This window comes from Acomys russatus, chromosome 10, assembly GCF_903995435.1.
Source record: "Acomys russatus chromosome 10, mAcoRus1.1, whole genome shotgun sequence".
Taxonomy (NCBI): domain Eukaryota; kingdom Metazoa; phylum Chordata; class Mammalia; order Rodentia; family Muridae; genus Acomys; species Acomys russatus.
Window position 1 is genome coordinate 75,806,285 of NC_067146.1, and position 13,552 is coordinate 75,819,836.

General features: G+C 41.2%; 1 protein-coding gene across 1 annotated transcript in view; it reads right to left on the reverse strand.

Annotated features, from left to right (window-relative positions):
- The window catches only part of Cntnap2 (contactin associated protein 2), a 2,113,217-nt gene that overhangs the window by 690,899 nt on the left and 1,408,766 nt on the right, over positions 1 to 13,552 (reverse strand). The window lies entirely within an intron of this gene.

Genomic DNA, 13,552 nt, shown 5'->3' on the forward strand with positions numbered 1-13,552 from the left:
TCAATAACATAAATAGCTTATGTTTTTAATTATGGTATGGGGGCTGCTGGAGAGATGGCTTAGTGGCTCAAAATATTGGCTGCCCTTCCAGAGGACCTGGGTTTAACTCCCAGCACCCACATGGCAGCTCACAAACCTCTGTGATTCCAGTTCCATTGGATATGACTCCTTCCTTGGTAGTGTACATAACACGAAAGCATGCAAAACGCATCCACATAAAACATTAAGTAAACTAAGAAAACATTAAAAAGTAAAAATGATGTGGATTAATGAAAATTAAGAAACTATTAGATGATAAAATTTTCCACATGGTTTTTCATGGTGTACCTTTTAAAAATATGTAATTTGTTAATATATCTCCGAACACAGGTCACTCAGTTAATTTTTTAAAATGCTGAAATATGTTTTAACCGATAAGATGTTTTATAGGGGAATTTAAAGGCTAATATTATTATTATAGGTAAATTGATACTTTAAAGTCACGTGATGAATCAATGTTATCGTGAGGCCTGATGACTACCACTGTTATCATTAACTACAGGTAGCACTTTGAGGGATTCCTTCAGCAAGAAACATGCAACCAGAGGTCGTTTGCGCTGCAAACAAACCATGTTTTTCCTTTTACACTCGGGTCATTTTACATGAAGGCAAGGAAAGAAAAATATTCAGCTGCAATGGCCCAACATCCAAAATGTCTAAGCTTATGTGAAAGGAGGCTGACATATTGAAAGACCTCGGCAGCCAAATGCATCTCTAAAGGATTATGTGCGGAATTGAGGAGAACTACTTAGACTCCAGGAGAGTCCTGCCCAGCAGGACAGAGACATTCAAAAACTCAAATGACCCTCCACATGTGAGTGCCCTGAGGAGCTAGCTACATGTATCTGTCCCCCTATTTCCAAATTTCACAGAAGATAAATGGCCCCCCTTGCCCAATTGTGTTCCTTTCTCTGAAATTAGTTCTTTCGGGAGTCACTCAGCCAGTGCTCCAGTGCAAATGGAGTCCTCTTGGACCAGGTGATGAACAACAGTTGTAAGAAAACATTCAGTGATGCTGAGGACTTCAGGGCCACTGTCATTTAAAAGTGATTTCTTATAAGGTAAAGCCTTTGCTGTTCCAGCAGTTCATGCTGAGGCTGGCCTTGCCCAGCTAGTGATGCCAGAGCCATTGTATCTCCCAATGAAGCACCAGTGCACGCCCAGGTTTCCACCATGCAACCCATGCTCTCATTTCACCAATTTACCACTGATACTGTGACTCTATTCGCTCATCTTTTAGGCATACGTTGTGTGGCTTTTCAGCTTCCTACCACTTGAGAGTACAAGTGGCAAATGACTAGAGCAGTTCCTGGTGATGGATGTGACGTGTTTAGCTATAAAGTCCAGGCATAAAATTAGGCAACTGTAAAGCAACCGTTCACCACCCTGGTGCAGTTTCATCTGCCTGTGTTCTCCTGTGGTCCTATGAACTTCATATCCTTAAAAAAAAGTCACATCAGTGGACTCAGGGTGCATTTTACTAAATGCAATAGTCTCCAAATATCTACAGGTTGGTTTTCTGGACTCTCTTAGCCATGTTGGATAGTAACACTATCTGCTGACTAATGTCACCCTATCTACCTACTTTATATGTTGACATTTTATTTTACTGATGCAGCATAAAAGTCCAAGGAAAGTTCTCAAGGCAAAATTTCAGCCTTGCTTAAGACTTGAGACCATCATTAACACAGAGTGAGGAGCACAGCTACGTATAAAGGAGGCACAAAATAAACTTACTAATTTGTGCCTGAACCAAAACTAATTAAGATTAAAAGAGGGATGAGACTCAAAGACTCCCTTAAAGAAGTCAGGTAGAAAAGGCCACGCATTGCACCAGCCATTCACAGAACTATTCAGAGAAGGATAGGCCCAGAGACCTACTTTGTGGGAACGGCATCCTTATCTGATGTAGTGGAAACATTTGGAGCTCGGTATATGTGATTGCTACACATTAAGTGAACTACACACAACCATATCATTCACTTTATAGTGCCTAAGTTCTGCATTAAAAAAAAGTAGAAAATAAACTGATGATAATCCTCAGTATTTCTTGCAGTACTAAAGGTGTTTTAAAATGTTTACTTGAGGGGAAGTATGGATTTTTTAAATTTAATTAATTTATTCAGATTACATCTCAATTGTTATCCCCTCACTTGTATCTTCCTGTTTCCCCTTCCCTCCCTTTTTCACCCTATTCCCCTCTCCTAGCTCTGTGACAGAAGTGGACCTCCTCCCCAACCATATGATCACAGCCTATCAGGTCTCATCCTGATAGCCTGCTTACCCTTTCTCTGAGTGGCACCAGGACCAAGAGGAAGTGGTCTAATAGGGGGCACCAGAGTTCATATCAGAGTCAGTCCTTGCTCTCCACACAACTGTGGAGAATGTGCTGTCCATTGGCTAGATCTGGATAGAGGTTCTAGGCTTATTGCGTGCATTGTCCTTGGTTGGTACAGTAGTTTGAGCAGATCCCCCTGGGTCCAGATCCACCGGCCTTAATAGTCTTCTTGTAGGTTTCTAGGACCCTCTGGATCCTTCTATTTCCCCATTATCTCTCTCACCTGGAGTCCCAGTATCTATCCCTATCTCCGGGTAAGTGAGGACTTTCAGGGGACATCTCTGTTGGGCTAGTGTCCAATATAAGTGAGTATATACTTTGGGTATCTTTCTGGGTCACTTAGGATGATCATTTCTAGTTCCATCCATTTGCCTGCAAATTTCAGGATTTCCTTGTTTTTAATAGCTGAGCAGTATTCCATAGTGTAAATGTGCCACAGTTTCTTTATCCACTCTTTAACTGAGGGACATCTAGGTTGTTTCCAGGTTCTGGTTATTATGAATAAGGCTGCTATGAACATAATTAAACATATGTTCTTGTTGTGTGCTGGAGCATCTTCTGGGTATATTCCAAGGAGTGGAATAGCTGGGTCTTGAGGAAGCCCTAGTCTCAGTTTTCTGAGAAAGCACCAGATTGATTTCCAAAGTGGTTGTACAAGTTTGCACTCCTACAAGCAACGAAGGAGTGTGCCCCTTCTCCCCATCCTCGCCAGCATGCGCTGTCACTTGAGTTTTTATTCTTAGCCATACTGATGGGTATAAGATGGAATCTCAGAGTTGTTTTGATTTGCATTTCTCTGATAACTAAGGACGTTGAACATTTCTGTAAGTGTTTCTCAGCCATTCGATATTCCTCTGTTGAGACTTCTCTGTTTAGTTCTGAGCCTCAGTTCTTAATTGGGTTGTTTGGTTAGGAAGTATGGATTTTTACCTATTTGTTGCTTGGGGCTCCATATCATTATCAAGCTCTGTAAGTTCTGGTTTTAAAACTTAAGTTATAAGCAATCCTTTACGTTACGTTACTTTGTTTAGCTCAGTCTTTGTTTTCTTAAAAAATATATTGCATTAAAATTGTGTGTGTGTGCATGTATGTGTATGGTACACACATGACATTGTACATGTATGGAAGTAAGAACTTCTATCATATGTTCTGGGGACCAAACTCAGATGGGCTTGCCTCGGGCCAGGCACCTTTACCTGCTGAGCCACAACCCCAACCCCAACCCCATCATCCTTTGTTTTGGAATGTCTAAACTTTGTCTACTGGTTGGAAAGCCTTTTCTCATTCTCCTACTTGGTTAGTTTGTTGTTGTTACTGAGTTTTTTTGCCCCATGGTTTCTATAAATTTCTTAGTTATTTCTCTCTTTAACAACATTGACTAAATTCACATGTCAGCAGCAATGTGCTACTATGACTTACATTGCTTTTGAAGGGATTTTAAAAACGACTTAGAAGCTTAGAGGTGGTTGAGAAAAAGCCAAAGGAAACAGCACACATGCTAATTTCTTGATTTGCAGCAGAAATCTAGCAATAGACACAATTTAAGAACAAATCAGTCAATAATAGATGTGTAAGTATACCAGGCATTGTATATGGATGTCAAGGGTCCCTCTCTGCTCTCACTTATACTGCCCCCCCATGATGATTATTAAGTTTCAGGGGGCATAAAAACTTGTTAACATGTAAATCCATTATTTTTGGTGTATTAAAATAATTTATGTTTACAAGCAGTAAGGTAAATTAGCATATTTGAAACATATCAGCTTATTCTGTTCATGAGGAGGCCTGATCACTGGAGAAACTATGTCATCAGAGCCTAATCTACACTTGGATCAGATCCTGGACTACCTAGAAGAGGAGCTTATATATGTCAGTTCCCAGCAGGCCTAGCTAATGGAGAAAACTGAGGGACCACAGGGTGGAAGTTTAGTGAAAGACCAAGCACCCACCATACTGTTGTAATGCTCTCTCATTGCTATTATATTCTGAGAGTATTTGCTGATGTTCCTTTATCCAGAATTCCATGTGTCCAATTCATCCTTAATGCTATTTCATTCGCATTTTCCTAAAATGGCTTCCTTGCTGATCCATCAGGCAAATACTAACATAGCAAGATTTAACTCAGTGATCCTTTTTAATAATATCACTTCCTAAAAAACACATAACGATGTGCTACTTTTGACAACTGAACACGTGATTATTTACTTTTAAGAACCGCAACAGCTTTAATGATAACCCCAAAGCAAAAAGTGCTGAAACGTTCACCAGTACAGTAACTATGCAAGGGTAGGATGGCATCTTCATACAGAAGAATGCCACCCAGCTGTGAGAAGGAACCAACTGCTCACCATGAGATAACATGAGTGAGTGCTACAGCTACTATAAATGAAGGATAACAAAGAAGTGACTTCTCTGTTACTCTATGTTCATGGCATTTCCTGCCATGAAGTCACAGCTAGGTCATTTTATAGGCAGAGGAAACTGTGTTAGGGTCCCTATCACAGAGATCACAGGCCAGACCAAGCCGTTCCTTACGTCACAGGCGAAGCAGCCAGAGTGTTTGGAGCGCCCTCTGGAGGCAGTGAGGAGGAAGGGAAGGAAGAGTGGCTGGAAGAAGAATTTAGGGTCCTCCATGTAGGTTTCACCAGGTTGCTGTGTTTGTACACTGTACCGATTTTTCCTGTCTTTGTTTAGCTCAGTCTTCGTTTTCTTTAAAAAAATATTGCATTAAAATTTTTTTTTGTGTGTGTGCATGTGTGTGTATGGTACACACATGACCTGGTACATTTATGGAAGTAAGATCTTCTATTATATGTTCTGGGGACCAACCTCAGATGGGCTTGCCTCGGGCAATTTATCCTGTCTTCATCCTTTCCCTAAGACTCATTCCCAGCCTAAAGCTAGGCTCCCTGGCACCTTCACCTTTTCATCCGTACTCTAGGGTTGTCCGCTGTGTCTTCCACCCTCTCTTTAAAGGAAAAGCTCAGAGAGCTACGAGGCACTCAGAGTCTGAGCAGCATTTGACAAGATCCACGTGGCCAGATGTGGCTGGAGACTAGGAGGTTGTGCTGAACTGGGCTATCCTGGGAGAAACCACTTTTCAGTCTAGATCTAAGTGTGGGAGAAACAGTGTGCACAGTAAGCTTAAGATCTGCCATTTACAGAAGTCTCTTTCAGGCATTTGTACAGTTTTAGGGGCTTTGATGTTTGTATTGTTTTCTATTTTGGGGCTTCTGAAGCTTCGTGTTTTACAACGAGAAACCCCTTTTGGGCTGTAGACAGCTTATTCCTTAATTATTGGTCTCTCTTCTCCAATTCCCTTCCTTTATCTACTCCAGTAACTTCTGTTGTTAGAATAGTCTTGCTGGGAGTTTTTGTAGGTCAAATGATAAGAAGAGAGGTTTTTTTAAAAACAGAAAATTAAAAGGGACAGTAAGATATAGAACAAATATTTTGTTGGGTTGGGGTGCTGTATAGCTTGTTTGCAGTGATAAGCACGTCTCTCTTTCAGTGAGGCTTGGTCTGTCGGCAAGCAAAGAATTTATGACTACTAAGATCCCAACAGTAGAATACACTGTCCCTGTGGGGATTGGCGCAGCATGAATGGATGAGCAACACTGTCAGTGGAGAATGGGATGCCCTCTGCATCATCACATTTGCATATATGGACACTTTCTTCTAAGTGTGGAAGTTATCACAGAGAGGTGGCAACTCATTTTGAACTACACAAATGTCAGCTTTGATACTTACAGTTCATCCAGCCTACTGTCTTTGCACCCTGTTAGCATGTCTGATGCCCACACTTCTCTTGTCTTCCATGACTCATGTTACACTTGTTTACCAATCCTTCCTTACTGCGTTGTGTGGATGTGGAGGACTTTTCTACATTGAGTAAATCACTCCTTCTTTCCCTGAGGATGATGAAGCCTGGTTGTCATGACTGGCAAACTGACGGGAGCCTTTGCTGCCTCCTGCCAGCCGGCAGCACACACAGAGACCAACCGTTCCTTCTCTGGGTCTAAAGCTCCGTGTTTCTCAATTCTCAAATTCTTCCTTCACTGAGAAAATTAAAAGGATCAGGAGAGATACCCCAAAGCCTTTCCCCCAAATATCCATTAACTGACCTAGGACTGGAACCCGAGAACTCTCCTATCACTTTTGATCAACCCCCTTGCTTTCCTAGATGACAGTGCAATCTCTTGTGCATTATAGTCCACATTCTTAAAGTCAAGTTCAGTTCTCTAGAGGGTCTTCATTTTCATTTATCATCATTTACTTTTCCCTCTACTGATTCATTCCCGCAAAAGCACTCTTTCATCTAATATTGAAAACTTTGAAATGCTTTCGGCCTTGTCCCCTTCCAGCTACTGACCCTTTCCCCGTTGTCCTATTAGGCACAATTGCACCACCCTAAGTCTTCTCCTTCTGTGCTTTACAAACCAACAGCACTATTTCATTGCCAAACTCCAATGGATGCATCAATTTTCCTTCCAGCAAAAAACAAATTGTGCTGGGCTTCCTTCTATTTAATGTGGTGTTCTTGCCTTTGTATGCTTTTCTTTTCCGTTTTGTTTTGCTTGTCTCATAAGCTAAAACTCTTGGGTACCACAGAGCTTAGTCTTCAACCATCTCCCTGTTTCTATAGTACCCTCTTGTTGATTTTACTTGGTCTTATAGATTTGCATCACATTTCTTCACTGAACATATATAAGGGAATTTCCCTAGTCCAGACTAGACCTAGGCATGCCCTTGCTCTTGGAAAACTTAGTTGGATATTTATTTTTAATCTTTTTTTGTTTTGTTTTGTTTTGTTTTGTTTTATTAACTCATTCATATTACATATCAATGTTTATCCCCTCCTTTGTATCCTCCCATTCCTCCCTCCCTCCCATTTTCCCCTTACTCCCCTCCCCTATGACTGTGACTGAGGGTGACTTCTTCCCCCTGTATATGCTCATAGGGTATCAAGTCTCTTAACCTGGATGTGTTTAAAACTAACTCCTGACATCCTTTCAAAGCATTTTTGTAGACTCTACACCTTAATAAACAGCAACTCCAACCTTGCTTAAGTAAATACCTTGGATATATTACTGACCCATATTTCATATTTTATATCTTACTACATAAATAGCCAATGGCCTTACACTTCACAGTGTTCAGAACTTTTTAGTCCTCAGCATCTAGATCATGACATCTGGTTCCAGTGCCTTCCTGCAATATTTCATAGTTTCGAACTGATATTCGATCTGCTTCTATTGTCTGTGTATAACAGCTGCTTTGAATCCACACATATATAATTAAATACAACATTTGGTGTTATGTTTAAATAATACCAATAGTATTGTCTCTTACTTAAAACCAATGTCCTCCCCTAGTCTTTTACATGTATGTATGTATGTATGTATGTATGTATGTATGTATGTATCTATGTATATATGTATTCATGCATTAATTTATGTATTTTTTGTGTAGGGTGATGCCCCGGGAAGTCAGGGGACAATCAGCAGAAGATGGCTTTCTAGGGACAAAGCTCATGTACCAGGTTGGTCGCAAGTACCCTTACCTACTAAGCCATCTTGCTAGTCTGTCAGTGTCCCATTAACTATAAATCAAGCCTAATGAGTGCCTCATACATCTTGGTTGCTCTGCACATCCTCCTGGCTTGATGGGTTATGACCACAACTCTTCTCTTTGTTTTATTTTGTTCTGTTTTCCCAGACAGGGTTTCCCTGTGTAGCCTTGGCTGTCCTAGACTTGCTCTGTAGATCAGGCTGGTCTAGAACTCACAGAGATATGCCTGCCTCTGCCTCCCTGAGTACTGGGACTACAGGTGTGTGCCATTGTGCCTGGCTCTCTTCTCTTTTTTAACAGTGTATTAGCTCTCTGGCCTGGAGGTACCTTTCACCAAACAGCTTTCTTCCTCATTCCCTGATCACTTTTTTAGTTCTGCTAAAATGGTAACTTTCCATATCTAACTCTTTATTCACTGTTCTTCTTTCCAATTTTATTTTCCTATAATAGTCTTTTAAATTGTCAAACTACACAATTGATAGGAATGTATGCAGAGATGTATTTGCTTCTGTTTATTTGAAATTTTCTCCTGTAGTGTGCTTTATAAGCATATGTCTTTAATTTATATGATAAAAGTTTACCCTTTCTTCCATGTTTGTTCATTTATTTTGAAATAAAGTCTTATTATGTATACAAGCTAACCTCAAGTTTGCTGATATATCCTGAAGAGATATCCTTAAAACCCCCAACTAACTAAAGTACAGTCATTATAGTTCTCTCTCTCTCTCTCTCTCTCTCTCTCTCTCTCTCTCTCTCTCTCTCTCTCTCTCTCTCTCTCTCTCTCTCTCTCTCTCTCTTTCTCTCTGGCTTTTCTAGAGAGAATTTCTCTGTATAATAGCCCTGGCTGTCCTGGACTCACTTTGAAGAGCAGGCTGGCCTCAAAACACAGAGGTCCGATTGCTTCTATCTCCCAAGTGCTGGGATCAAAGGCGTGTGCCACCATGTCCAGCTAGTGTACCATCTCTTACAAAAAGGACGCTACTCTTTACTTCTTATCCATGTCCTCACAGTACTGGGGCTACAAGTGTGCACCCCATGCCCAGCTGTTTACTGCTTTAATAGATAAACAGATAATATGCACAAACTTCACTCAACATCAAACACTGTAGTTATTACCTGAATGAAATAATAAAGGGATGACTGGATCTAATTCATATTTTTGTTCAAGAACAAGTATCTTAAAAGCCATGGAAAACTTCTACTTATCTAAAATGTTTTGGGTCATGTTTCTGGAGGAGGAAAATTTCATCCTATTTAATGCTTAACCATGAGATTATAAAAAAGAATCATCAATATGCCACATAAAAATGATTTTCAACAAGATATAATTTGAAGCCTAACCCCGTGCTACTGATTCTTCTGTTGCTATGTTAAAACAACATGACCCACACAGCTTAAGAAGAAAGTGTTCCCGGAAACAGCCTAAATGTCCCTCAGTAAAAGAATGGATAAAGAAACTGTGGTATATTTACACAATGGAATACAACTCAGCTATTAAAAAGAAGGAAATCCAGAAATTTTGGACAAATGTATGAAACTAGAAATGATCATACTGAGTGAGTTAACCCAGAAACAGAAAGACTCACATGGTATATACTAACTTATAACTTGGCACTAGCCCAAAAGGGATGTGCCATGAAAGTCTTCATTTACCAAAATATTGGGACAGATGTGAGGATATCCTATTGGGATTCTAGGTGAGAGAAATATAGGAGAATGGGGAAATAGAAGAATCCAAGGGTCCTAGAAACATACAAGAAGAACATCATGATGGGTGGATCTGGGCCCGGGGGGGGGGGTCTGCTCAAACTATTGTACCAACCACGGACAATATAAGCAGTAAACATCAAACTCCTACTCAGATCTAGCCAATGGAGAAAACATTCTCCACAGTTATGTGGAGAGTGGGGACTGACTCTAACATGAACTCTGATGCCCCATATTTTACCACTTCTTCCTGATGGGGAGGCCTGGTGACATTCAGAGAAAGAATAAGCAGGCTACCAAGATGAGACTTGATAGCCTATGACCATATAGTGGGGGAGGAGCTCCCCCTTGGTCATATACCTACTGGAGGGGAATAGAGTGAAAGCCGGAGGGACGGAGGAATGAGAGGATACAAGTGATAGGATAACAATTTAGATTTAATCTGAATAAATTAATAATACATTTTAAAAAATAAAATAAAAGGAGAAAGTGTTTATTTGAGCCTATGATACCAGTGGGTAGTAAAAGTTCATCCTGCTAAAGAATCATAGCAGTGGGCAGCAGTCTGGCTTCAGGAAGCTGGGAGCAGAGAGAGCAAACTGAGAAAGCAAGGAGCATTGAAACTTCATAGGACCCTGTCACAGAATTCCTCCATCAGGGTCATATGTTGCAGGTCTTTGATCCCACTGTGATCCCTGAGATTGTGACCTGTAAATTGCTGTTTCTTGTGGTTGAGTCCTAACACACACCTTTAACCCAAGAGCTATCTGTTTATTGTAAACAGGCAATTATGGTGTGGTTCAGCCAGCTCTAGCACACATCTTTAATCCAAGAGCTATCTGTACACAGGATTTAATAAAGTTAACCCTAGGTCAAGAAGCAGAGCAAGAAACCAGCTGACAGGGGTTAAAGAGTAGAAGGGACTTTGAGTTGAGGGGTGTTTAAGACAGCATATAGAAATGAAAGGAGTTTTTGAGCTCTGGAGCTCCTGGCTTTTGGCTCTTTAGCTCTTGGGCTTTTAATTTTTAGATCTTTAGCTCTTTAGTTCTTGAGCTCTTCAGCTCTTTGGCCTTTGGCTTTTTGAGCTTTGAGCTAGCAAGCCTTTGGACTTGGACTTGTTTGACCTTTTCTTCCTGGACTGTCATTTGAGCCAGTGAGCCTTTGGGGCCTTTTCCACTGGGACACAATCTGATTAGGAAGGTCATCTGGGCGCTTTCTCTGCCTCTCTGAGCTAGCAGGTTTTTAACCCCAGCATCTGGCTCCTGAGTTTTTATTGATAAAAGAGAATGATCTGGGATTTTTATTTAAAACAACAACCACACCTCCCTAATCTACCTAAACAGTAACACTAACTGGGAACCAAGTATTCAGACAACGGAGCCTATGTGGGACATTCTTGTTTGAACCACCACATCCTGCAACCAGGTTTCCTTGGGCAGACAGTAACAGAAAGAGAGCAGAATGGTTTGCATTCAAGGTCAAGAATGCAAATGCTAATAGGGAATAGCTGAACAATCCACTTTGAGAGCGTAGAGCAACTCTAGGAGGAATACCCTAATGCGTTTGCTTTATACAGTGCTTTAGGCACTATAGTTTTGTGCAAGGGGAAATATATGTTTTAGATGATAATGACATTAAAGAATTGATATTCCAGACTTACATATATGAGAAATATGAAGCAAATTGTATTTTAAGGACATTTCTATAGTTTACAATTCTTGTGTTATTTAGAAAAGTCAAAATTCTGTCCTCCCTCCCCTGTTCTCCCCAGGTCTGATCTCCACCCCCTACTTCTCTCTGCACTCCCTCTTCTGCTTTGTTTCCTCTTTTCAACCACTACCTCTGTCTGTTCTGTTTCTCATTCTGAGTGAGATTTAAGCATCCTCCCTTGAGTCCTCCTTGTTACTTATCATCTTTGGGTCTGTGCATTGTAGTATGTTTATCTTCTACTAAATGTCTAAAATCTGCTTATAAGTGAATATATTACCATGTGTGTCTTTCTGGGTCTGTGTTATCTCATCAAAAGGCCTGCAGAGAAAAGAGAAGCTGTGGGTGGGAGCATATCTGTGACATGCTGGAGACCTAAGCCAGAATAGGCCTCTGGGAGGATATGAGGGGGACTATAGCTGAGACACCTAGTAGCAGGGGTCATGGAGACTGAAGAAGATACCCTCTAACTAGACAAGACTCCCAATGGAGGGAGGAGAGCACCAACCCACCCACAAAAACTTTTTTTTTCTTTTTTTTTTTTTATTAATTTATTCTTGTTACATCTCAGTGTTTATCCCATCCCTTGTATCCTCCAATTCCTCCCCCCCCCATTTTCCCATTATTCCCCTCCCCTATGACTGTTCCTGAGGGGGATTACCTCCCCTTGTATATGCTCATAGGGTATCAAGTCTCTTCTTGGTAACCTGCTGTCCTTCCTCTGAGTGCCACCAGGTCTCCCCCTCCAGGGGACATGGTCAAATGTGAGGCACCAGAGTACATGAGAAAGTCATATCACACTCTCCACTCAACTATGGAGAATATTCTGACCATTGGCTAGATCTCGAAAGGGGTTTAAAGTTTACCTCCTGTATTGTCCTTGGCTGGTGCCTTAGTTTGAGCGGGACCCCTGGGCCCAAATCTGCCTATCATATTGTTCTACTTGTAGATTTCTAGGACCCTCTGTATCCTTTTTTTTGCTATTCTCCCATGCGTCTCTCATTTAGAGTCCCAATAGGATGCCTTCCCCTCTGTCCCAGTTTCCTGGTAAGTGAAGGCTTTCGTGGGACATGCCCCTTGGGCTAGTATGCAGATATAAGTGAGTATATACTATTTGAGTCTTTCTGCTTCTGGGTTAACTCACTCATTATGATCATTTCTAGCTCAATCCATTTATCCACAAATTTTGGGAATTCCTTGTTTTTAATAGCTGAGTAGTATTCCATAGTGTATATGTACCACAGTTTCTTTATCCACTCTTCTACTGAGGGACACTTAGGCTATTTCCATGTTCTGGCTATTATGAATAAGGCTGCTATGAACATGGTTGAGCAAATTTTCTTGTTGTGTGCTGGAGCATCTTCTGGGTATATTCCAAGGAGTGGAATAGCTGGGTCTTGAGGAAGCCCTATTCCCATTTTTCTGAAATAGCACCAGATAGATTTCCAAAGTGGCTGTACTAGTTTGCATTCCCACCAGCAATGAAGGAGTGTTCCTCTCTCCCCACATCCTTGCCAGCATGTGGTGTCGCTTGAGTTTTTGATCTTAGCCATTCTGATGCCACCCACAAAAACTTTGATCCAAAACTTATCCTGACTACAAAAACTGCAGTGATAAATATAGAACAGATAGAAAAGAGATTGAGGGGATATCCAAGCAAGGTCTGGCCCAACCCAAGATCTACCCCACTGAAGAGAGCCAATCCTTGACACTATTAAGACACTCTGCAATGCTTGCATACAGGAGCCTATCAGAGTTGTCCTCTGAGAGGCTCCACCCAGCAGAGGTTTGAAACAGATGTTGAGACTCATAGGCAAACATTAGACAAAGAATAGGGAGTCTAGTGGAAAAGTGGGAGGGGGAGGATAAAAAGACCCAGAGGGGATAAGATCTCCATAAAAAGATCAACAGATCCAACTAACCAGGGACCAGAGGGGTCTGGGGGGTCTGAAGCACCAACCAAGGACCCTGTATGGACTGGACCTAGGTTCTCTACATAGGTGTAACTGATGGGCAGCTCAGGCTTCATGTGTGTCCTGGTAAAAGGACCGCATGTAAGCTATTTAGTAAGCTATCTGTGATATAAACTCTTGCCTGCTTTTCGGTCACTTCTCCCTGATGAGACTGCCTTGCTCGGCCACAGGTGAAGAGGATGAACTCAATCCTGATGTAACTTGATGAGCTAGGGTG